The sequence below is a fragment of the Zea mays genome, chromosome 10 (genome assembly GCF_902167145.1).
Source record: "Zea mays cultivar B73 chromosome 10, Zm-B73-REFERENCE-NAM-5.0, whole genome shotgun sequence".
NCBI lineage: Eukaryota > Viridiplantae > Streptophyta > Magnoliopsida > Poales > Poaceae > Zea > Zea mays.
The window spans coordinates 261,434-286,976 of NC_050105.1; the positions used below are offsets into that span (position 1 = coordinate 261,434).

Consider the following 25,543-nt stretch of genomic DNA (forward strand, 5'->3'; position numbering starts at 1 on the left):
AGCAGATACATGCTTGTCTAAAAGGTTGTGTGCTATTTAGAAAAGAATACACAGAGGCAAAGTACTGTCTGAAGTGTAAATCATCTAGGTTCATGGAGGCACTGATGATGGACAGAAGAGGCAGCTCGACATCCCCGTGACCATCCTACGACACCTTTTGTTCATACCGAGGATCCAGCGTCTATACATGACCGTAGAATCCTCAAAACAGATGACATGTCACAAAAATAGCAAACAATACAATCCTGACAAGATGGTGCACACATCGGATGGTGAAGTATGGACCCACTTTGATGTCATTCACCGTGAGAAAGCGGAAGAGGCTCGTAATGTACGTGTTGCACTGGCCACATATGGGTTCGGTCCCTATAGAATGGCCGCTGCCCCATACACATGTTATCCCGTGTTTGTAATTTTTTGTAATTATCATATTTTTTAAATTAAAAGTAATTCCAGAAAAAGGTTAAAATCATTTTTAATATCTAAAAAATATCTCGAAGGCTCCAAAAATTTTAGGAAAAATCCTAGACATGATTTGGCACCCAATGAACTCAAAAAACATATTTAGAACTTTTTAAAATGCTTTTAAGTACCTCAAATAAATAGATTTTAAATTTGAGAAAATAGAAAAATATTAAAAAATATGAAATTTTACGGGAGACTTCTACAAGATATATTAACATGTTTTAAACACTTTTTGCACTTAGAAACACTATGCAACAACATGAATGCAACAATCATGACACTTCTAGGCTCACGCGAACATAGAACCAAAATAACTTTCTATTGTTTTGATAAAGGGAAAAGAAAAGTGAAGAAAGGAAAGAGTAACACGTCAATTTTGAGTAAAGCGCAAAGAAATCTTTATACCCCAAAATTCAGGGTGTTACAAGTTTCTTCTTCCTCTCCTAGATCCCCATCATCATATGGATCCATTTCCATCCTTTGAGCACTTGAGGAGCCTTCATCCACTCTTCACCACATATTCTCATGTGTCGATCTACGACCGGCTCCACGGGACACAACACCTCCGCGCCTTCCGGATCCCCTTGGTTGCATCTTCACCAGGGTGACAGGGCATAAGTATTATTTATAACACTCGCAAAGGATCTCATCAGTTTCCCCCAGAGATGTCCGATAAATCTATTGAGATGCGAGATGGTGAAAGATTTAGGGTTTTTCACAATCGTAGAGGGAGGGGAATGAGGGATCTGCCGATTTGATCGGGTAATGTGAAGTAATAAACCTTGATTCAGGTATTATATCCTTTAGCCCCCCATCTTCCAGGTTTTTCCTTTTTGATATCACTTTTGTACCTTTTTCAGGAAGGCCATCTGAATTCGGATCTCACCCATTTTTTTCCTGGTTTCTAGATGGTGTCGCCCATGCGGGCACAAAAATTCCCCTTCCTGGATCAAGAATCCGTATTTTGGATCCAATCACTCCATTTCAACTCAATCGAAACATGTTTGATTTTGAATTGTTTGTATCATAATCACCATGATTCAGGATTTCAGTATGATCCATAATCTCACACCAGGTTGGTTTTCCATACATAGATTAGATGTCATGGGCAACTTGTTTGTGACACACATATAGCAATTCCCAAAAGGATCACAAGGTAAATAATCCGCAAGCATAAACAAACTCAAAATCTCAGTGACCTAAATCAATCGAGATGAGCAAGGAAACAGACCAAGGGAGAGAACAAAATCGTAGAGTGATGAATCGGGCGTACAAATGGATCTACACATTCGCTCGACCGATCCAGAGGTGAGCACCTCTGTGATGGGTAGCCGAGGGATCTGTCTAGCATAGGGGAGGAGATGCCGGTGAGGGGCGTGACAAAACGAGAAGTAGAGTATGATGGCAGCGATGGAGAAAGGCTTGCCCATTGCCTCCTCCTCCTGCGCGCATGCAGTGAGTTAGATACACTTCTTACTAGAATTCGCCAAGTACCAAATCACGTTGATCTATTGTGCATTTTTGTCAATTGATAGTGTTGTTACAGATGTGCACGATAGCAACAACGTGAAAAGATAGGACACTGCCAATTTTTTTTGGCAATTGACAGTATCCTAATGAAGCAACACAACAAGTGAAGGATCACACATGTAGTGCCTTCTTCAGAAATGTGCAAAATCATGTTGACATGAAAAGATAGGAAACATGTGATCGATATTGCCACTTGATCAATGGCTATTAGATCGATTCACAGCATGGCCAACGACATAAATAAACAGTCCAATCATGAGCAAGCTTTGGAATATCTCAAGATCAACTAAACTATAATGATACTCACAGAATGAAATGCATTTTTGATGTCATCCTATGATGCATCCTTGGGAACGTCAGGAATTTTGTAGTAGACCTTGTGTTTCTAACAATTGTGACTTGGCAAAAGAAACCATAAATGTTCAGTTTCCCTTTGTGATGGCAAAAATAATTATGATGTGCAAACCAAGTATAATAACTTGTAGCATGAAAACTCTGGCTCCATACAAATGATATCAACATGAATCGATCATAGAACTTATCGCCAATATAGATGCCAGTAGAACGACAAGCTGCAATCCTCCAGATGAAAACAGAAAAAGGTTTGATCTGTAGGAATTCATAAACAACATATACTTTGAACTTTGTACCAGGGAGAGTATCGTCTAGGTTAGACATTTTCATTTTATATTTATATACATGCATCCAAGTTGCCTAAGGTTGGACAAACACTACTAGAAAATTGGTATATTGCCACAGATCATACTGCAACAACACAAATTTTGTTGCAATAACTATGTGTTATTGCCACAACTTTGAAAAATGGTTGTGATATGTAGACTTTATTGCCATGATTTCTTTATGTTGCAATAAGTATTAGTTTTTTTGTAAGAGGTAGGTGTTATTGTCACAATGTACAAAATCACTGCAATATGTTAATTAGTATTGCGACAAGTTTCATGTGGTTGCGATACTATTGCATTCCGTTGCAAAACTATGATGCTTCTTGCCATAAAATAAAAAGGGTTGCAGTATAGTTACCTATATTGCCACAAATATCTTTTGTAGCTATTATTGTACTATTCGTTGCAAAATCATGGTGTGTATTGCAACAAAGATCTGAATGGAGGCAATATATACTAATTTTGTTGTAAAAGTTGTAATGTCATTGGCAAAAATAAGCATCTTAATATATTTAGTTATTTTTATGAACAATGAGACCTAAGTTCGATTCCTAGATTTGATATTTTTCCTTTTTAGTGTTATTTGGTCGATGCAACTAATATGGACTGTAGCATTATGTTTTATTGTGACAACTAGAGCTATTGCAATGGGGCAAAAAACCGTTGCCATAAGCTTTTTCCACTTTGTTTTCAGCAGCGGTCGGCACCGAAAGTGAAATTATGTCAAATGGTAGAACTTGCCATGATTTATGGCTTTTTTTGCAAAAAAAACTTTACCCATTGCAAGAGGGTGATTTACTGATTTCCTAGTAGTGAAGGTATTATGATTTGTAGATAAGCATTTTACAATATAATACTACTTTTACAGGATACCCACTTCCACCAACAAAATGCATGCAAATGACTTCTCAACTTAAACCAAGCCTTGATTTTCTGAATTTAAAATTCCTTTTCCTTATGCAACAATCATTGTTGTAGTCGAAACATTCAACCAGATGCAAACAAATTTCCTGGCTCAACTCATGTAGATGTGAAACAATGAGGAAATGTCACATAATAACAAACGCTCGCGAACATGTATGCTCGTACACAAAGTAGGGACATACCAAGGAAGAAACTCTGTAACAATACAATGCCTTTGTGGAGGCATAAATGCCCCTATGAAGAGCAGTATGTTATGATGGCACAATTTCTTCATAAGAGGGATACCTTTGCATATAAATGATATCAGTGTTATAATTTAAGTGTGACACCTTTGGTATGAAAGCCACAAAATATGAAGTTAGCATAGGCTTCACTACAATTTTCCATAATCAACTCTAAAGAAAACATATATGAAGATCTATGAGCACATTATTTTTATGTCTATCTATAGATCAATATATTTGGTGGCAAGATTGGTAGGTTAGGCATGAAACCTAAAATGGATACACAATTTGTATTTAATTTGTTTGAAGTTTCTCAGTATTTTGGTTCATAACTTAATAACTAGGTCTATGCCTGTGTGATGCCATGGGAGTTAAAAATTAGTATGAAACATAGATACGGAATGACAGATATTACTATGATAGATATGCGTTCGTGCGTTGCAACGAGAGTAAAAAATTTGTATGAAACATAGATATGGAATGACAAACATCACTATGATATGCAAAATCAGTGTGGCAAAAATTATCAATATCGCACAAATTATTCCTATTATTGCTAGAGCACCACCCGAGATGTCCTCGGGTGAGTCATGACCGCGTCTCTTGCCCAAGGTTGGCCTCGGGCGAGTCGTGACTGCGTCTTCTGCCTGGGGTTGGCCTCGGGCGAGTCGTGACTGCGTCTCCCGCCATGGGATGACCTCGGGCGAATCGTGACTGAGTCTCCCACCCGAGGTTGGCCTCGGGCATGTCGTGACTACCTCTCCCAGCCGGGGTGGCCTTGAGCAAGTCGTCAATGTATGTCCCGCCCGAGGATGGCCTCGGGCGCGTCGTGACTATGTCTCCCGCTTGGGCTTGGCCTCGGGCGAGTCGTGACTGCGTCTCCCACTAGGGCTTGGCCTCGGGCGAGTCGTGACTGCCTCTCCCGCTTAGGGTTGGCCTTGGGCGAGTCGTGACTGGGTCTTCTACCCGGGGTTGGCCTAGAGCGAGTCGTGACTGCCTCTCCCGCCCGAGGTTGGTCTTGAGCGAGTCGTGACTGCGTGTTCTTCCCAGGGGTGGCCTCGGGCAAGTCATGACTGTGTCTCCTACCTGGGCTTGGTGTCGGGTCAGACGTGACTGTGTCTTCCACTCGAGATTGGCCTCGGGCGAGACATGATTGTGTCTTCCGCTCGAGGTTGGCCACAGGCGAGTCGTGACTGCCTGTCCCGCCCAAGGATGGCCTCAAGAGAGTCATGACAGTCTGTCCATCCCGAGGTTGGCCTCGAGCGAGTTGTGACTGTGTCTCCCGGCCGAGGATGGCCTCGGATGAGTCGTGACTTCGTCTCCCGCCTGGGGTTGGCCACGAGCATGTCGTGAATGCCTGTCCCGCCCGAGGATGGCCTTGGGCGAGTCGTGATTGCGTTTCCTGCCCGGTCTTAGCCTCAGACGAGTCGTGACTGCGTCTTTCTCCCGGGGATGGCCCCGAGCCGTCGTGACTGTGTCTCCCGTCTGAGGTTGGCCTCGAGCGAGTCATGAGTACATCTTCTGTCTGGGGTTGGCCTCGAGCGAGTCATGATTGTGTCTCCCGCTCGAGAATGGCCTCGGGCGAGTCTTGACTACCTCTCCCCCCCAGGGTTGGCCTCGAGCAAGTCGTGACTGCCTGTCCCACCCGAGGATGGCCTCGGGTGAGTCATGACTGCGTCTCCCGCCCGGGCTTGGTCTCAGACGAGTCGTCACTGCGTCTCCCACTCGAGGTTTACCTCGGGCGAGTTGTCACTGCATCTCTCGCCCGGGGTTGGCCTCGGGGGAGTCGTGACTACGTCTACCACCCAGGGGTGGCCTTGAGCGAGTCGTTACTACATCTCCCACCCGGGGTTGGCTCCGGGTGAGTTGTGACTGCCTGTATCGCTCGAAATTGGCCACAGGCGAGTCGTGACTGCGTCTGCCACCCGAGCTTGGCCTTGGGCGATTCACGACTGTGTCTCCCGCCTGAGGATGGCCTCGGGTGAGTCGTGACTGCGTCTCTTGCCCGGCCTTCTCCTTGGGTGAGTCATGACCGTGTCTCCTGCCTAGTGTTGGCCTCGAGTGAGTCGTGATTGTGTCTCCCATCCAGGCTTGGTCTCAGGCGAGTCGTGGATGTGTCTCCTGCTCGGTGTTGGCCTCAGGCGAGTCGTGACTACCTCTCCCGTCCGAGGTTGGCCTCGGGTGAGTCGTAGCCTCGCAGTCATTGTCCTCAACGGCGGCAAGTGAGGAGGCAATAGTGGGGCCGAGCAAATACGCAGGGGAGGGGAAGCGAGTGGGGGCACGGTCGAGGGCAGGGCAGGGAGGTTGCTATGGAGGAGGCTGAGCTCGACCTCGCAGAGGAACCCACGATGACGAGAACGTGGAGGAGCGATAGATCCGAGAGTTTTGCGTGCCTGGGATGGGGGCGGCTGGAGGAACCAACGCCATGTCCCATGGGTGCCTCGTTGAGGAGGCAGCACCCGCCACTGTCACCGCAGTGCCCCAGATTTGTCATTGCCACCAGGAGAAACAGGGTGTGTCGCGTGTGTTGCCTCCTAAACTGGGGAGGGGGCCGCCACCGCCAAGGCCCATGGGCGTCTCGTTGAGGAGGTGGGCTCGATCCCTAGGGTTTGGGAGAGGGAGTTAAGTCGTCTCGTGGGAAAGAGGAGACGAGCTGAGAGGAGTCGGGCGGGGAAGAGGCGGGATGGAAGGGAATTGGCGGGGCTAGCGCGCAGAGGCGTGAATGGTGGGGCGCATGCGCGAAGGATGTCGGTGGCGGACGTGGCCGTGAATGGTGGGGCGCGGGCAGGGTTTGGGGTTTAGGGTTTAGTGTAGATTACTCTACAGCTCAAAGCTGATCTGCATATCCATATATATTATTAGAAATTGGCATAAGTTGTTGCTGATGATGGATGTCTACCTCTTGTCTAAAGGTCGATATCACTTCTTCTGAATATTCTTGCTTGGAGAAAACTTTAACAGCCACATCATGCCAGAACAAAGTCTCATAAAGCTAAAACCAAAAGAAAACAAAGAAGGCGCCGTCAATCCTGTCATTGCCCCCGCCACTCAAAAACAATAAAGAGAATGGAATTACCGAGGAGCAGAAATGCCTTGATCCTTAGACCAAGTTTTCGAAACATGGACCTCTCTTCATCTGTTATTGTTTCAGGAGGTCTAGAATCTTCAGCTGGCGGCCTGTGGGCTGTCGCAACCTTTCCTAATACCCTTTCAGCTTTCTCTATATTTATCTGTGCCTGTACATAAATAAAGTGAAATAATAAGTTCAATTCAAATCATATAACTTGCATTTTCCAATAATATAATGCACATAAGAATTTAGTCACACAAGATTAGAATTTTAGATGCAACATGACCCTATATTACTTGCAACAACAACATCAAAGCGTTTTAGTCCCAAACATGTTGGCATATCCTAGATTTAAAACCCAACAAAAGCCACCAACAAGAAGAGAAAAAGAATACACTCTAAACTACTTGCGTACTAAAATTATGCACTCTGCCATATTGTGGGGGGGCACACATAAAAGAAAAATGTTTCAAGAAGATAAGATATAATCTAACAAATTGGACTTAGATTATTCAGACTTGGTCACTTACAAAGTGATAACTTCCACTCTAGATTTCTTACGAGAGGTCAGCATGTCCTTGCACAACTTCAACAATTCTTGCCATTGTTTCCGCATGATTCTTATCAAGTTCGATCACTTCCATATTTAGAGTTAGCGTCCAGAGTCTCTCCTAGAGTACTAGCTACAGTATACTGTAGATATGCCTCGACACTTGAAAAATAAGACACTGATTTTTGCCATGCTTCCTCTTCATCTTGGCGTGACTTTGCTAATCTTTCCCTCTCTAGTAGCGCCGCTGCAAGTTGTGAGGACAAGAAATCCTTCCCTCTATAGAAGACTATAAATATTGTTCCTTGAAAGCATCACACCACCTGTTAATTTCTGGTGGATTGAAAAAAACATTAGCTATGAATCATTAGTTCGCTATAAGACCTACCTAAAAAACATGAGCAAATGGATAAGTGAAGAGGAAAACAGCAGCAGCAGATTGTTCTCTGTAACAGAGAGCCAAATGTAAGCATTATTATTTTGGTTCGTAATCTATGTTCCACAGGACCACAACTCTCGTTGCTTTAATCTTTCATAGAAACTACGATTTTTTCACGAAACATTACCCAGGATTTTGTATTGGTCAAGAGCCCAAATGACTACATAGGCATCAATGCTCATTTAGTAAGACTAAGAAATAAAAGACAAACTTCAAGCTGAACAAAATGGATGAATATGACAGTCGCAAAAGAAAACCTAGGTAGAAGGACTTCGAATAATTAATGTGCTATTGCTAGTGATCAATTAACATTTTCTAACTATAGGATGTAAATATTTACATATGGTACCCAAACTGTACAAAATCTAACAATAGAGACTTTCTGTACTTACTTCAATATCTTCAACCACCCTCTCACTAGTGGTAAGTTGTACTCCTCTCTTCAAAGCAATTTTAGCAATAGAACTTGTGGGGTACCAAGGACGAGGTACCCTAAGTAAGCTCGTAACCTTATTATCAAACCAGGTCCTCGGCGAGCAAGCCGGCGGGCGGAGCGGCCGACCAAGTCTCCGACAAGCAAGTCAGCGAGACGAGGCTACCAACCAAGTCCCCGTCGAGCAAGTTAGCCAGGTGAGGCTGCCGACCAAGCCACCACCCGGCAAACCGATGAGGCGGAGTGACCAACCATGTCCCCGCCGAGCAAAGCTTGCGAGGCGGAGCTACCAACCAAGTATTTGTGCCCATGAGGTGGAGACCTAAACCCGTCCATCACGACAAGACATGTCATCACCATGCCACACTCGAACGTGCGCACACTGCACAAGACGAGTCCCGGGGGAGACATCAACATAGGAGTCTCAACAGTAGTTCGCATATCAGAAAAGATAGGACAATACACCATACCAATCGTATGTATCAGGTGCGATGGGAGGAGACGCAAGGCGTGCAGCGGGCGAAGCCATGCCGCGTACAATCGTATCCCGAGACAGGCTAGCGGAACCCGCCACATACTGCCACTAGGGCTAGCAACAGGCTCGCTATAGTAACCGACATGAGGGACATTGCCATATCAGGGTATGACCACGCACAAGAAAGATGACCCAGTTCGTTGACCCAGGCATATAGGGCTCTCTCTCTCCCTATCTCTCCTCAGCGAGGAAGGGGTCCCATTATAAGGCTTCTCTCTTGACATATAAAAGGGAGATGTCCTTTCTTCGAACGACATACGAGCACACCAATTGTATCACACTCTCAACAATATTACGATCAGCACTACACTAGACTAGGACGCAAGCCTGAACTAGTATAACCTACCGTCTCAGATCCACCACTTGAGTCTTGGCGACTTACCATTCGAAGTGTGTCTATGCTAGCTTCCTCTCCGAACATAAATCTTATTGTCTTTTGGTTTCTGAAACCAGGACAGAACTTTTCTCATACATTAGGTAAGCCTTGGAATTGTCTGCTTCATCCTAACACCCATTAGTAATGATGAAATTAGTATAATATAGTACAATGGATTGACAAGTTTATAGTTTAAGTAAAGCATAATTGCATAACAGAAGTTACCGGGGGAAAAGTGAGGAAGCAGTCGTCCCCGGGCAAGACAGCGTAATGCGTAAATTGGTAGTGTCCCTTTGGCTAAGAGATGGCCGGCCGGACACCATTCGACAGAGGGGGCTTGTAACTTGGAATGGTTGCAGGAAGTAAATCTGCATCTACTGTACTTATTTATTTGACAAAAAAAATTAGGTATTCATTTTAATACCCATGACACTACTGTAGTCCCGTCCCCTGCTAAATGGTCGATGATCATTAGATCCAATTAAACCATCTAACTGAATGGTGTAGCTAAAATTAAAACAATGGTCTGCAGATGAATAGTAGATATTATTATTACCTAAGACTCTTTAATTCTTATCGAGGGGTATTTGGCATGGTTTAGCTCTACCCTAGAGCAATATTGCCATCTTCTCTAATATGATCTTTAATTATTATATTTTTATAGTAGATTTGGCTAGCTTGATTGGATCAAAAGAGGATAATATATTTTTTTCAATTGGTTGTGACTCTTTATGGCCGAGGACAAGGGATGGGTATGCTGCATCATCTGCGTCCGCGCGTCCGTCCAACATATATCAGCAAATTAATCCAACTCACCTCATCGATCGAGGTGCATGCTCTGCAGCCAAATCAAGGGCGCAGAAAGGAATCCGAGCAAAACAACCGCGCATGGTCAGGGCACGCAATATATGAAAACCGAGATTCTGGTCCGACATGCATGCAATCGTACGTCAGGCTCATCAAATTTTTTAATGCATTGTCCATGGAGATAGATCATGGACAAGGGACGATGGCATGATCTGCGATGCATCGATCGAGGTGCATGTGCATGTGCATGCTCATCAGGGTTTTGATTCTCCGATCCGATCCTCTAGCTCATCATCGTCAGAGCGCGCCAGCAGAAGATAATCTTGATTTTAAGACAGCAGTTTCGCAAGAAGATCATCGTCAGGCTCATCAGGTTTTTATTCTACACAAAGAAGAAACGGTTACCCATCTCTTTCTCAGGCGCAATTTCACAAGAAGAAGCTGGCAGACAATTAGATTAGCACCGCCCAGAACATCTGACATACACAATGTGATGAGATTAACTTTTCAACAGCTTGATGGAAAATAGAAAGGGGAAGCAGTGATGGTCATGTTATGGTGCATATGGAAGCGTAGAAATGGATGGCTATTTGAAAACATACCGCCTACAATATAAGGGGTGCCATTAGCTATTCAGAAAAGAGATGCTTCTCAGAAATAGCGGAGGAGGCCAAACAATGGATGACCACTTTATAATATCGCTTGTACATATCTGTCACATGTAAAATAGTATATACACATTATATCAATGAATAAAAAATACTGCAGAACCCCCTGCAGTACCCCTTTCAAAAAAACTTGTCATGCATCTTCTCTAATATCTTTAATTATTATACTTTTTTAGAATTAGATTGGGTTGAATGAGCTAGGACAATATGGTTTCTTCAATCAGTTGTCACTCTTTGTATTTGATTAATTTTCTCAAAAGCTAACACAATGATTAAATGCAATTTAATTTTTTTTCCGCCCACACCCCGGCACCCCGCCCGGCCCATTCAACATATGCATGTATATATGGACAAGGAACACAGAAAGCATGTATTATTAGCTAATTATATATTGAGCCATTTCATTTCTATACATTATCATCTGTGCGTACGTCGTGCGACATGCATATGCATATATATATGTCATATGTGCAGCAGAGATTACCTATCGCTCGTCTGCTATACATTGTCAGGCTTGATTGGCATGGAGAGAAGGGATGGGACATATGTGAGCACAAATCCATCTCATGCATCGAGGTGCGTGCTCAGGGTGACAGCCAGCAGATAATGTTGGTTTATTTTCCTATCACGGCAGATAGTGCTATTATATCACTACCGGAATCGCGTTCTTTGTCGAGTATCTAATAGACTCGGCAAAGGTCATTTTAGACTCGGCAAATCATTTGCCGAGTTTATAGAAAAAGAATAATTGGCAAATATTTTATCGGCAAATAGTTTTTTACCGAGTACTTTTTTCGGACACTTTGCCAAGTGTCGAAAAGCACTCGGCAAAGAAAAGCACCCGACAAACTAAGAATCGAAAAAACCCAAAAACAACAAAACATTGTTTAAATTATAGGGAACAACTCTCCAACCACCACCTAATCCATCGCCCTATCATTTTTGAATCAAATTTATATGTTTTGCCACAACCCCTCTCTCGCACATACCCTCCTCTACCACTATACTACTACATCAGTTATGTCTATATTACGTTTTCATTCCTCATGTACTATAACAAACCAAGAATAATTTGATTATTTAAGGTACTGAATGAATTCATTTGAAAATGTGACCAAGTATAAAGTTGCATAACTTTTCGAGATATACAAGTTCTATTTTGATAGTTTTTACATCCGAGGCCGTTTACAAAATTTGGATTTCAAATTTGAAAACTTTACACGAATTTTTCAATGATAAAATGATTTCAAATCAAAAAATTGTCAATTATAAAGTTTCATTACATTTCAAGACCTATAACTTTATTTTGGTGGTTTTTCCATCTGAGATAGTTTGAAAAATTCAAATTTTAAAATTTAAACAAAATTTTGCATGAAAAGATGATCTCAAACCAAAACATTGTCAACTACAAAGTTTCATAAATCTTCAATAACTACAACTTTCATGTTCGTGGTTTTTTCTTTCGAGATCGTTTTCAAAATTCAAATTTTAAATGTTTTAAATTCAGACGTAATTTTCGTTGACAAGATGACTTCAAATGAAAACGTTGCCAACTACAAAAATCTATAATTTCTCAGAATCTACAAAGTTTATTTTGGTTGTTTGGTCATTTATTCATCTCACATGATGGTTCTAACAATATGCATAAATCTTATACATCTCTCTCGTAGTTTCATAAACTACGAAAGAGGTATAGGTTTTATAAACAAATTTATTTTTATTTTTCATATGAAGAAATGTTCAAAATATAAATTGTACATCATGATGAGTTATACAAATTTATAGTTGCAAAATTTTTTATTTGAATTACTTTACTGCTTTAAAATGTGATTTTTAAATTGTCTTTGACTAGTGTTGAAAAAAGCACTCGGCAAAGAAACTCTTTGCCAAAGTGTCAAAAATAAAACACTCGGCAAAGAGCTTGTTTTATTTTACCGATGGTTTTTTGCGTGGCACTCGACAAAGAGCTTATTTGTCGAGTGCCCGAAAAAAACACTCGGTAAAATATTTGGCACTCGACAAAGAGCCAAATTCCGGTATTGTATCTAATCCTAAATCCATATTAAAAACTAGGGTACGTTATAGTTTTAATATCGTATGAGATTTTGACTATTTTTTACCAAAGCTTAAATAGACGTATATATTGACAAGTAGAGAAAGGCTCAGAGTAGTGCTCGAGGAACGGCACGCGAACATCTACCTGCATCGAGGATGATATGCTACTTGAAGCAACAATATACAATGTCGACTCGTTTGAGTAGAGTCACCAATGTCTTTACATAGCTCCTCTGGAGGGGGTATGGCTCGATGTGTTAAGTTTTAGTCTAATTTATCCTATAATACTCAATATGTGTTCATACCACACTTTTATCAATAGAAATATTTCATACAATATATATATATATATATATATATATATATATATATATATATATATATATATATATATATATATATATATATATATATATATATATATATATATATATATATATATATGGATGAGCTAATGGAAGCCCAGTGCTTTCATTAGTATGGGAAGCCCCAACCAGTTATACTCTAATGCATGTACGCGCGAGTTCTAGGTTGGACATATTTCAGCGAAAAACGTGAACTACAATAGCATAAATGAGTACGAATTTTAGCGTAAGTCGAAGAGTCGTTTCGTAACAGTGATGGGGCCTAAAATTACGGCATAAAAATCGTGCACGTCCATTTATGCGCTGATTCTGGCTCGGGCGGATTTCAACATAAAACATGAAACAAAACAGCATAAATGGATACAAATTTTAGCATAAATCGTATATTTGTTTCGTAACGACTTGAGTTGGCTCGAATTACAGCGTGAGAATCACGTGCATCTGATTGTTCACGGGTTCTATCTCGGGCGAATGTGAACCAAAACAGCATAAATGAGTACGAATTTTAGCATAAATCATCGATCTATTTCGTAACGACGAATGATGTCCAAAATTACGGCATGAAAATCGTACGGAGGTTATGACTCGAGGGGATTTCAGCGTAACGTGAACCAAAACATCATAAATATATACGAATTTTATCGTAAATTATCGATCTGTTTTATAACATCGAATGATGCCCAAAATAACAGCATAAAATCGCGCATATCCGATTGTGCCCTATTTTTGGCTCGTAAGGATTTCAGCGTAAAACGTGAACCAAAACAGCCTAAATGTGTAGAATTTTAGCGTAAATCAGATTTTGTAGTATGTATTTCAGGCTCTCGTGGCAAAAAAATGTTTAGTAAAATTTATCCAGGTGGTGACACAGGATCCTTATCAGAGAAAACTCAGGATACACCAATAAAAAAGATCTAATTGGCCTATTCTAATACTTGCATTCCTTGAGTGAACTCTGATAAAAAGTATTCTTGATGTACAAACCTAAAAAGAAAAATAGGTTGTTAGGAAAATTAATGTAACAATATTTTGTTCCCAAAAGAGACGTATAAAAAATGAAGCATTCTATATTCCATAAACTAGCAGAGCTAAGGACTTAATGTGCTTCCAATCAACTCGCTGTGAGCGCAAAAAAAGTCCCTATACATTTCTAGCAGAAAGATTTCTCATTTTCCATTTTTTCAAGGTGCTTAAATTCACTTACTATAAATTGGCTACTAATGATGGTAATGCACTTTTTTGGCACAAAGGCGCCACGCCTACCCATTTCCAACCAATACCACCCACCAGGAAAGATACTCGAACACTCAGTGGGCTAGTTCTAATTATTATCGTATGGATGACATTTCACTTGTAATACCCTCTAACAGTTTAGTAGAGCTAAAATCTTTTATAGAGATTTCACGAGCTTGTTCCAGTAGCTGGTCCTCATCCTATATAACACTAATACTATTAATTTTTATAGCAATAACCATAAAAATAAAATGTATCCTTAATCATTCAAAATAACAGACAAGAACTAAGATATGTGCAAGCAAGTGCATTCATCATTCCTTTCTTGAGCAATGGTTTGAGAGGTATAGTATATATTAGCAGTACCTGTCATTCAACTTGTCCCTCATTTTTTCACGACAAGCCTAGGATTTTAGACCAGATTGTCACACCCGGATTTAAGGGACAAAGCCGGGTGCATCTCATATATGCGCCAAAGAAGACAACACATATAATAACATAGTGTATAGAGATAAATGTCACAATAACATCAAAGTACTTATTACAATGCGGAAGTCTTACAAAATAAAAGATAAATATAAAATGAACTAAAGTACATCCTTGGCGCCAATAAGTCAACTGGGAGACGCCACCTAGATCAAGTCGAACTCTTTGTTGTGTGGCTCCTCTTGAACCACCTGTATTTCTCCTGTGGGGGGTGTGAGACAGCAAGGGTGAGCTCACACATGTTCATCGCTCAACAAGTTGTGGGGAATAATGTGCATGAACTCACCAAAGGTGGGAGTTCATGTGATGTGTAAGGCTGATCAACAATAGGGGTTAAAGCTGAGCATTGCTTTTAATAAGTTGGTCAAATTTTATTAGCAGTTACTAAATGTAAGTAAATACCAAACCATAATAAGAATAGAATAAAATTAATAAATAATCACATGCAATGCAAATGACAAATTGAATTTAGTTCCATAATTTAATCATGCGAGAGTCCTGAGCTGCTCTTGACCGTGAGCTCGGCTAGTATAGTAGTTTTACACTCTGTAGGGGTTGTACCCTGTACCCATAAGTCGTGTATCCCATGTCGCTAGGGTTTGCAAGGCCCTTAGACACTACCGAGGTGAATGGTTAGGGATCCACTACGAGCCCTTTACAGAGTTCCACTAGCTTCTGAAAACCCGCTACAGTTTATGGGAAGAGCACTTGCAAGAATCCCTCATCTGACCGCCATCGCAGCAAAATCAACCCGAGAACCTCCCTGCATGCAACTCCCCTACTGCCTTTGCCCCTTTCGTGTAAGGTATTCTTCCACTAGCTTTCCTAATTAGTCAGCCAAGGGCGTCCCATTCCACCCTTGTGGTGGCACGTGTTTCTCAAGTTAAGCTCTATGTTCCAATTAAAGATAATAAAGATCTTGACATGAACATAAATAAAATAACAGAATAATTGGAACATGGATATAATGAAGTATTAACCCAGAACCATGTAAAGCAATAGCATAACTACCCAAATGATTCAGGGGTAAACAAGGTAAAAAGGATAAACATACTAGGGTGACCTATTGGGTCCCATCAAAATTAAACATATGCTTAAATAAGTGATATTAAAGAACATTATTGGGTAAAAAGTGGTCAAGGGCACAACTTGCCTTCAATAAGCTCCTGCTCAGCAACTTCTATCTGCTAGGCACCAGAATCCTCAGCCACTGGCTCTTCTACTCGCCACAATACAAACAAGCACAGTATATAGAGAAAATTAACATCACACCAAACATGTACACAAAATACATATTAATAATCTACAACTTAAAATAAGATCATAGGAACAGGAATCATTAATTTTGGAGTTATATATTTTAAGTTATGAATTTCCAAAGGTTTTATGTGCTTGGCATAGGACTAATTAAGAAATAAATTTTATTACTGTTTTCATGTCAAAACAGAGACACTAGGTGATAAACAATAATATTACAAAATTATAGGAACTGGAATGGGTTAATTTGGACTAAGTATGAATTTTATATGAATTAAATAAGTTATAGGGGTTTATTTTTACATTAAAAATCCTTTTCTAATTACTTTTCCCTAATTTTATAACTCTCTGGCTGTGCGCTAAAAACTGTGAAGTGCAGGGTCTTGATGTAATAATTCCAAGACCCAGCGTACTATTAAATTGGACTGTGGGTTGATTCTAGTAAATCACAGGGACTTATATGGAAAAGCGCGCCTGTGAAGGGGTATCAGCCATGATAGACCATCCGATCTGAAACGGCTGGCTAGGATTACACCTGTGTTCGATCGAACCGGTACGCTACGTCGTCCACAGGATCTAGATTCTACGGCGCAGATTTTATTACAACCCGAAGCCTCCCAGATCCGCCCGGTCGGATCTTGACGGCTCCGTTTCCTTGCTCGAATCGGTATGCCCCTGTTCTAATCGCAACCGTTCAACCCGCGATCGACGGTCCCAGACTCCTCCCCTAACCAGGCTGTCAACACGGCGGCGCCGCCCCGCCAATCAACGACGAAGTTTGCGGGCCATGCCCCAACCCCATTTTCCGGTGCACCATACCACAATTGCGACTACCTACGTGATGCGGACAAGAAGGCGAACTGGGCTATGGCTAACTTACCCCTGTCATGGCAAGGTCGTGGCCAGGCAGCGGCAATGTCAGACGCGGCCTCCACTGGTCAACACCGATGAGAAATTGGGGGAGTTCCACTTGAGCACCGCGGTGTATCTGGTCGTAATCCCGGTCGCAAGCACCGGGCGACACTCCCCAGTCCACCAGAGGGTCCCGAGCGAAAACCAGCGCGTGAATTCAACGGCGGTGCGGAACTTGTCTCTCCGGCATCATGCTCTTCGCGGCCAAGTTGAGGTGTCGCGAGGGTAGGAAGGTGGAGTGAGGAAAAGACGGAGCAGGGAGGACCGCTCCATCCTTATAGGTGCGCGGAAGGTCGTGGCGCCGCAACCAACCCCACAATAATGGCGCGGCCACCCACCGAGCTCGGTTAGACAGTTGGGAGGGGGAGATACTGACGAGGTCAGCCCGCGTGACAGTGAGAGGTAACCGGTATTCGAGAGATAGGCACGAGGCTGACATAGGGGTCCTGCCAGTCAGCGAATGGGTGAGGATGTGTGACGCAGTAGTGTGGCTGACCAGTGGGTCCAAATTGTCGGCACCGATCCTCAGGCTGGACTGCGCGGGCGTGAACCCTAATGGGCCGAAATGAGCAGAGGCGTCCCGGTTAACTGCTTTTTCCTTTTTTTCTTTTCTTTTTTCTGTTTTGTTTCCTTTTGTTTTCAAATTCCAAATTTAAATCCCTATTCAATTTCAAACTTCATAGTAAATTTGTTTCCCTATCCCATGTACAACTTAAACCTGGCATGGGTGAACTTACTTATTTTTAATATTTATTTTATTAAAGCTAGTGCTTTGTTTTATCCAAACTTCTAGGATTCCAAATTTAGGTTTAATGCCCATCTCAACTTTAGTATATTTCTTTTATCATTATCTTCATGAGCGAATGCACAAACAAATAAACCACGACATGATGCACAAATTATTTTGGGTGACACTAATTAGTTGCTCAATTTGGATGTGAGTGTTCTCATGTGCTAAAAGAATTCACACAATATAAAGAAATTCCCTCTATCTTTATTATGTACTGTCGGAGGGGAAATCTCCGGCCGGGTGGCGGAATGCACCCGCCCTAAATCCTAAGATGAGGAGGGGCCTAAGCGTTTTTCCTGTTAGTCGGAAACGGGAAGAAACACAAGAACACATGAGGATTTAGAGTGGTTCAGGCCACCGGAGCGTAACACCCTACTCCATTGTGTGATGTATTGAGATTGTATGAACTTGTGAGTGTCTAAGTGTGCTTGAGTGAGCTTGAGTCTACCTTGGCCTATTTCCGTCTGTTTTGTTACGTTGCATGCCTCCCCTTTTATAGCTAAGGGGGGCACATACAAGGGTACTGAGCCCCGACATGTGGGCCCAGGAACATGACAGATGTAATACTTGGAGCAACTAATGTTCGTTGCTGGAGCAATCTACTTGCGCCCTGACATCCGTGATCTGCGTAGCATTGGCGTGCAGGGGAAGCTTCCCTAGTAACGTATAAGTGATGATGGACATAGTGCACCTCGCAACACGGGCGTACTGTTTGACAATGGACTGGACAGGCACGCCGCCTGCAGGATGGCCTATACGCCGCCTGCCAGCAGAGTGGATAGGACTCATTAAATGCTGAGGGGGCACATCGTCTATCAGCGGGATAGACAGGCGGCGCGTCTTCTCCGCAATAAATGTAGAGGCAGCGCGGCCTAGAGGCCTTACGTCAGGCTCCGCCCGCTGGCTTACGTCATGGGCAGTAGTCCATGTGGTAGCATCGGGCCTCCGCCTGAGCGGAGAGCGGAAGTGCACAGGATAAAGCCTGGGCACGTGTCAGTACCGGACCGTCGCCGGTCCTTGACCTAGGCCAGGGTATTCCCTGTCCCGGGACCTTGCTATGGGTGGCGTGGACCTCACCCAGAGGGGTCCGGGCCTCATCCAAGGAGTCCGGCTTGCTCACTTGGGAATCCCGGGCCATACTCAAAGGTCCGGGCTATGTGTACATGGGTCTAGCGCTTTATCTAGGAGGTCCGGACCTACTGATGGTATCCAAGAGTATATCACCTCTTCTGTCCACATTGCGTCCTTTGGGACGACCCACGTGTTGGGGTCGGGTGTTGTTCACCGCACGGCTAGAGATAGCCGCATGGGCACCGTGTCTTCATACTGTAGTAAGGGGTACCCCTGATTCAGGGTACTGACAGTGGCCCCCGGGCCCACCTCAGGGGAGGATACGAGCCTGTAGGTGGGGCCAAAGTTTGACCGGCGATTGGCATGCTGCTTCCGTGCGCTTGCTGTCGTATTTACTGCCAGCCCACCTTCGAACACGCCAACTGCCACGCCTATCCCCTCGGCTGACTGACCCGTGACCTCTGCACTTGATGCTTTTACTGGGCCACGCGCAGGGTGCCTTGATACCGCTGCATTGATTTTGAAAATCTTTCTGTCTTCTGCGGCGGCCTCGAGGAGGCACGGTACTGGCTTGAGCGGCAGTTTGACTCTTTGCAGGTGGTGGTGTGCTCCTCACGCGGTGGTTCGCCTTCTCCGCACACGGAGGCCTACGCCCAAGGAGTATCACTCGTGGGCCCGGGCCCTCGTGCCAGAGGCTGAGCCCACTGCATTCGGCGGAGGTGAAGAGGCGCACTGCATTTGGCGGTGGCGTGCCCCTGTGGCGGACTGGTCCGCTGCTTTCGGTGGAGTTGAAAAGACGTACTGCCGCAGACGGTGGCATGCTCCTCACGCGGCGGTTCGCCTTCTCCGCACGCGGAGGCCAATGCCCAGGGAGTATGACCTGTGGGCCCTGGCCCCCGTGCCAGAGGCTGGGCCACCCAAGCGCGCGTTGGGCGAGATCTTTAGCAGCGTCCCGAGGCGGCAGTGGGGGAATCCTTCTTTAAAAAGGGACTCCCCCGAGCATGGTAGCCATTCTCATCGCTCGCAGCGCCCTTTCACCCTCGAGTTCTCCGTGCTCTCATGCCGTCGTAGCCACCATGGCCTTGCTAGATCCTCCCGAGCGCCTCCAGCCCGAGGTGGCACTCAACTTGGTGCGCATCCTGCTCGGATGGGGAGTGTCGACGTTCGCCGGAAAGATCCGTGTCGGTGTCTCTCCTCACGGCGACCTCGCCGCCGGAGAGTTTGTGTTCTTCGTCTCAAAACTCCCCAGCGGTTTGGCGCTGCCGATCCCGTCTTTCTTCGTGCTGCTGCTGGAGAGGCTTGGCCTCCAACCTCTACACATTACGCCCTGCTTCACCCTTCAGGCGGCCATCATCGCCTACCTCCGCGGGATGTCTGTGGAGGCGACGCTCCTTCCCGCTTCTTCCTCCAGCATTCAGGGGGGAGGATGTTCACCAGCCTCGTGAAGGTGGACAGCGGGCTGAGCCACAACTCCATCCCTCGTGCCCCCCAACTCTTTGGGGTGGGAAGCGAGCCGTGCTGTGGCTCCATCTCTTTGGCTTTGATGGCTTTGGTGCCGCCTCCAACGCCGCCTCCCGTCGCTGAGCGGAGCGTGGCTGCCCGTCCACCGCACGGGCGACGGTCGCGTCGTGTGCAGGTCCACCGCACCCGCAGCGCCCCCTGCGCCGTCGGCCACCGTGGGTCACGCCGCTCCGATGCCGCTCGGGGGGTCGTACAAGACGTCGTACGCCGTGGAGATGGCGGCCGCGCGCTTCCAGCACGACCCTACTGATGTCGAGTAGGTCATACCTGTAGACACAAGGCTAGGGTCCCGCTTGAAGGCGGATGTAATAACTTTTGCTTTTTGTAAGGTACTTTTGAGTACTATTTATCAAGCAGTATTAGCACTTATTTGTGTACCACTTGTCCCTGTTGTGTGTGGTGTTACCGACTCCTTGGTACCTGGCCCACCTGGGATGTAGGCTCGACGTGTCGAGGCTGTATACCAGCATTCTTAAGAAGGAGTTGGCAATGGCCCCACAGGAGGTAGCCTCGACTGGGACTTGGACCTGTACACAGCTTCGGCTAGGGAGCATTAGCAGTACACCCATAGGACCCGTCATCTGATACTAGCCATCCTTTGATACATGCTCGGGACCTGCAGGGTCTAGCCTAGGGAGCCAAGTTGTGTGTCCGGACCCCCTGGACCATGGTTCTAAATACTAGGACACCCATCGCAGAGTGGTGGAACATGCAGGCTCACGGTACGGAACCAGGCTAAGCGGCTACACGGCTCTGGACCACCCCAGGAGACAAGTGTCCATTCTCTATATCCGGACCCCAGGTTGTCGGACCCACAGGACTATAGCTCCAAATACTAGGGTACCCGTCATAGAGTGGTGGAGTGTGCAGGCTTTTGGGTACGAAACCAGGCTAAGCGGCTACACAGCTCCGGACCACCCCATGGAACAGGCTCCCGTTCTTTAGAACCGACCCCCAGGCTGTTGGGCCCTCCTGCTTTCGCAGAGAGGTCCTAAACTTCAAGCATGGCTGTTCAATTCGGATGTCACCATGTCAGCTGAGGTGGGAACTGTTTGGGTGGGTTAGATAAAATAATATCCGGAAACTACAAGATAAAACCATGGAGGCAGGAGGATAAAACTGTCATAGGAGCACATCTGAGGGGATAAATCTTCTCTTTATAACTCGACATGCATGTGTACAGACCAACATGCTGGGTTTATGAGGGCGGACCTCACCGGGCTGGCGTACACGTATGCGCAACCTAGTTACAAAAGGGAGAAAAACTCAACCCCTCAGGCTTGCTCCTATGGACAGAACTTACAGAGATGCTCCAGGGGTTAGGAAGAGGTACTCCTTTAGTTGTAGCAAGGTGGTTACCCCCCGGGTCGGCACATTTTCGTCACCTTGAAGGGTTCCTCCCAGCTGGGGGAGCGTTTACGGAACCCTCCTTGGTTCAGTACTCGCCATAGGGCTAGGTCCCGACCTACGGTTCCCATCTGCGTTTGCTAATAGAGTCCATGTCCCCACGTTGTAGCCGTTTCTGTATGGACCCATCAGAAGACTGGACCCATGGGGAGTCCAGAAGGGTTCCCGGGGGAAGGCAGGCTTCGGCCCCATAGACCGGGGAGTACGGGGTCCCCCCGGTGGCCCGTCTAGCTGTCACCACCGGAGTAGGAGTCTCCAGTGATGACATCCATCAGGACCCCCTCGGGTGACTGATACCCGAGGTCCTATTCAGCCACGGCCACCTCGCTGTCGTCGACCCTTTCCTTGCCAGGTCGGCGACGAGGTGGGGAGCCGTCCTTGGAAGACTGCTCGCGCCGCTCGCTGACGTGTTTCGCGAGGTCGATGATCTCGCGACACTCCGTGGCGCTGTGGCGACTATTGGGGTGCACAGGGCATGAGCCTCTGTTACCCCTCTGCGGCCGTGGGCGTTTGTTGCGGTCGCCCCGGCCCCCAGTTGCAGCTGCGGTGACTAGAGCGGTTGACCGCGGCTTCTCGTGGCCGCGACCCTTCTTTTTCTTTTTACTGTCCTGGGAGATGGCACCAGAGCCACCTGTCTGGGCGACCCTGGTTTGTGGGGCCGAGTGCCATGCTCGGCCCTTGGCGGCTCTGGCGCACTTGTCGGCCAGAGCGAAGAGTGTGGAGACAGTCTCCACGTCATGCATGGCCAACTTCTCCAACATTTTTTCATCACGTACTCCCTAACGGAAGGTCGTGATGATGGAAGCATCAGAGATGCGAGGTATAGTACCTCGCACCTTCGTGAAGCGGGAGATAAACGTCCGGAGAGTCTCCCCGGGTTCCTGCCTCACTGCGTGGAGGTGGGGCTCCACGCCGTGCTGTTGGTAAGCGCTGGAGAAGTTTACTGTGAACCGCGCGCAGAGCTCCTACCAGGAATAGATTGATCCTAGGGCAAGATTCATGAGCCAAATCTGGGCAGGCCCGAATAAGGCGACATGAAAATATGTCGCCATCACAGCGGTGTTTCCACCTGCTGCTGTGATAGCGGTGACGTACACCTGCAGAAATTCTGACGGATTTGATGTACCGTCGTATTTTTCCGGCAGGTGCAGCTGGAACTTGGGTGGCCAGGGCGCTGCGCGGAGGTGATCCACGAGAGCGGCGCAGCCCACGCCGGCCAAGGGGACGCCCGCCTGGAACCGGGCGCCCACTGGGGTTTGCGGTGCTACCGCAGCAAAGTCTTGATCGAGGTTGTGACCCTCGATGTTTTGCCGGCGCTCCCGCGCCCTCTCTAGAGAGATCCAGGCATCCTCTCCCGCATGCCTGTGGTTGAGTTTTGCCCGGAGGTCGTTGGAATGTGCACCCCTTACTGAGGGTGAGCGCACAGACGCCGACGCCTCATGTTGGCGCCGGGATGACCGTGGCCTCGACCTGGTCGAGCCAGAGTGCGCCATGCCGAGCAGTCGGTCGACATCGTCCCACCACTGCTTCATGCCCCCCAGTGAGGCTGTGGAGCTCGGAGGGTGACGCAGCAACTCCCTGGCCGCCGACAGTGCCCCTGGAGCCGCCCACGATGGAGTCCGGGATGTCTGCGTAGTTGTATGCTGCCATGCAGCGTGCACAGCAGCAGCGCCCGGCACTAGGTGGTTGGGAACCTGTGGCGTGGAAGAGGCATCTTTCTCCTCCACCAAGAAATCCACCGAAGTCTCGGTGCGGTGCTCAACGATTTGCACCATCATGCTGAGCAAGAAAACAAGCAAAAACCAAATGCCTGGCCCCTACTTGGCGCGCCAAATGTCGGAGGGGAAATCTCCGGCCGGGTGGTGGAATGCATCCGCCCTAAATCCTACGATGAGGAGGGGCCTAAGCGTTTTACCTGTTAGTCGGAAACGGGAAGAAACACAAGAACACACGAGGATCTAGAGTGGTTCAGGCCACCGGAGCGTAACACCCTACTCCACTGTGTGATGTATTGAGCTTGTATGAACTTGTGAGTGTCTTGAGTGAGCTTGAGTCTGCCTTTGGCCTATTTCCATCTGTTTTGTTACATTTCATGCCTCCCCTTTTATATCTAAGGGGGGCACATACAAGGGTACTGAGCCCGACATGTGGGCCCAGGAATATGACGGATGTAATACTTGGAGCAACTAATGTTCGTTGCTGGAGCAATCTTCTTGCGCCCTGACATCCGTGATCTGCGTAGCATTGGCGTGCAGGGGAAGCTTCCCTGGTAACGTATAAGTGATGATGGACATAGTGCACCTCGCAGCACGGGCGTACTGTTTAACAATGGACTGGACAGGCACGCCGCCTGCAGGATGGCCTGGACACCGCCTGCCAGCAGAGTGGACAGTACTCATTAAATGCTGAGGGGGCACATCATCTATCAGCGGGATAGACAGGCAACGCGTCTTCTCCGCAATAAATGCAGAGGCAGTGCGGCCCAGAGGCCTTACGTCAGGCTCCACCCGCTGGCTTACGTCACGGGCAGTAGTCCACGTGGCAGCATCGGGCCTCCGCCTGAGCGAGGAGCGGAAGCGCACATGATAAAGCCTGGGCACGTGTTAGTACCAGACCCTCGCCTATCCTTGACCTAGGCTAGGGTATTCCCTGTCCCAGGACCTTGATGTGGGTGGCCTGGACCTCACCTAGAGGGGTCCGGGCCTCATCCAAGGAGTCCAGCTTGCTCACTTGGGAGTCCCGGGCGGTACTCGGAGGTCCGGGCTATGTGTACAGGGGTCCGGCGCTTTCTCTAGAAGGTCCTAAGAGCACCTAGAGTGGGGGGGGGGGGTGAACAGGTGATCCTGTAAAAACTTAAAACTTAAAGTCACAAACTTGATTAAGTGTTAGAGCAGTAAAGCCAAGTGGCTAGAGAGGAGTTCTTGCAAAACACAATAACCACAAAGATATCGACACAGAGAGGCACAATGGTTTATCCCGTGGTTTGGCCAAGTTCAACACTTGCCTACTCCACGTTGTGGCGTCCCAACGGACGAGGGTTGCAATCAACCCCTCTCAAGTGATCCAAAGATCCACTTGAATACCACGGTGTTTCTCTTCCTTTCACTATATCCCGTTTGCGAGGAATCTCCACAACTTGGAGTCTCTCGCCCTTAAAAAAGATGATCACAAATGAACACAGAAGTAAGGATGGGATGAGCAACACACACAAGACCACAGCAATACACACACACACACACGACCAAGACTTGAGCTCAAATGAATATCACAAAGTTCTCACTAGAACGGAGCTCAAATCACTAAGAATGTCAAACGAGTGCGCAAAGACGAAGTGTGAATGATCAAGAATGCTCAAAGTATGCTAGGTGTTCTCCTTCATGCGCCTAGGGGTCCCTTTTATAGCCCCAAGGCAGCTAGGAGCCGTTGAGAGCAATCCAGGAAGGCAAATCTTGGCTTCTATCGACTGGTGCACTGGACAGTCCGGTGCACCACCGGACACTGTCTGGTGCAGATTTCTTTCATATTCTGGAGCAGCCGACCGTTGAAGAATTGGAGCCGTTGGCGCACCGGACACTGTCCGGTGCACACCGAACAGTCCGGTGCCCCCTTCAGACCGTTGGCCCGGCCACGCGTCACGCGCGGATTACGCGGCCGACCGTTGGCTCACCGGACAGTCCGGTGCACCACCGGACAGTCCGGTGATTTTTAGCCGTACGCTGTTGACTTGATTCCCGAGGGCGAC

General features: G+C 46.4%; 1 long non-coding RNA gene across 2 annotated transcripts; it reads right to left on the minus strand.

Moving 5' to 3' along the window:
* Positions 1–674: 674 nt before the first annotated feature.
* LOC109943193 (uncharacterized) lies at positions 675–10,607 on the minus strand. 2 transcript variants are annotated; one of them, XR_002265926.2, is made up of 6 exons: positions 9,455–10,607; positions 8,789–9,357; positions 8,278–8,700; positions 7,427–7,779; positions 6,903–7,062; positions 675–6,818 (listed from the first exon to the last, which is right to left on the minus strand). It is a non-coding gene; the product is annotated as an uncharacterized lncRNA (long non-coding RNA). The 2 variants fall into 2 exon arrangements; XR_002265925.2 differs by having other exon boundaries at positions 675–7,062.
* Positions 10,608–25,543: the final 14,936 nt, after the last annotated feature.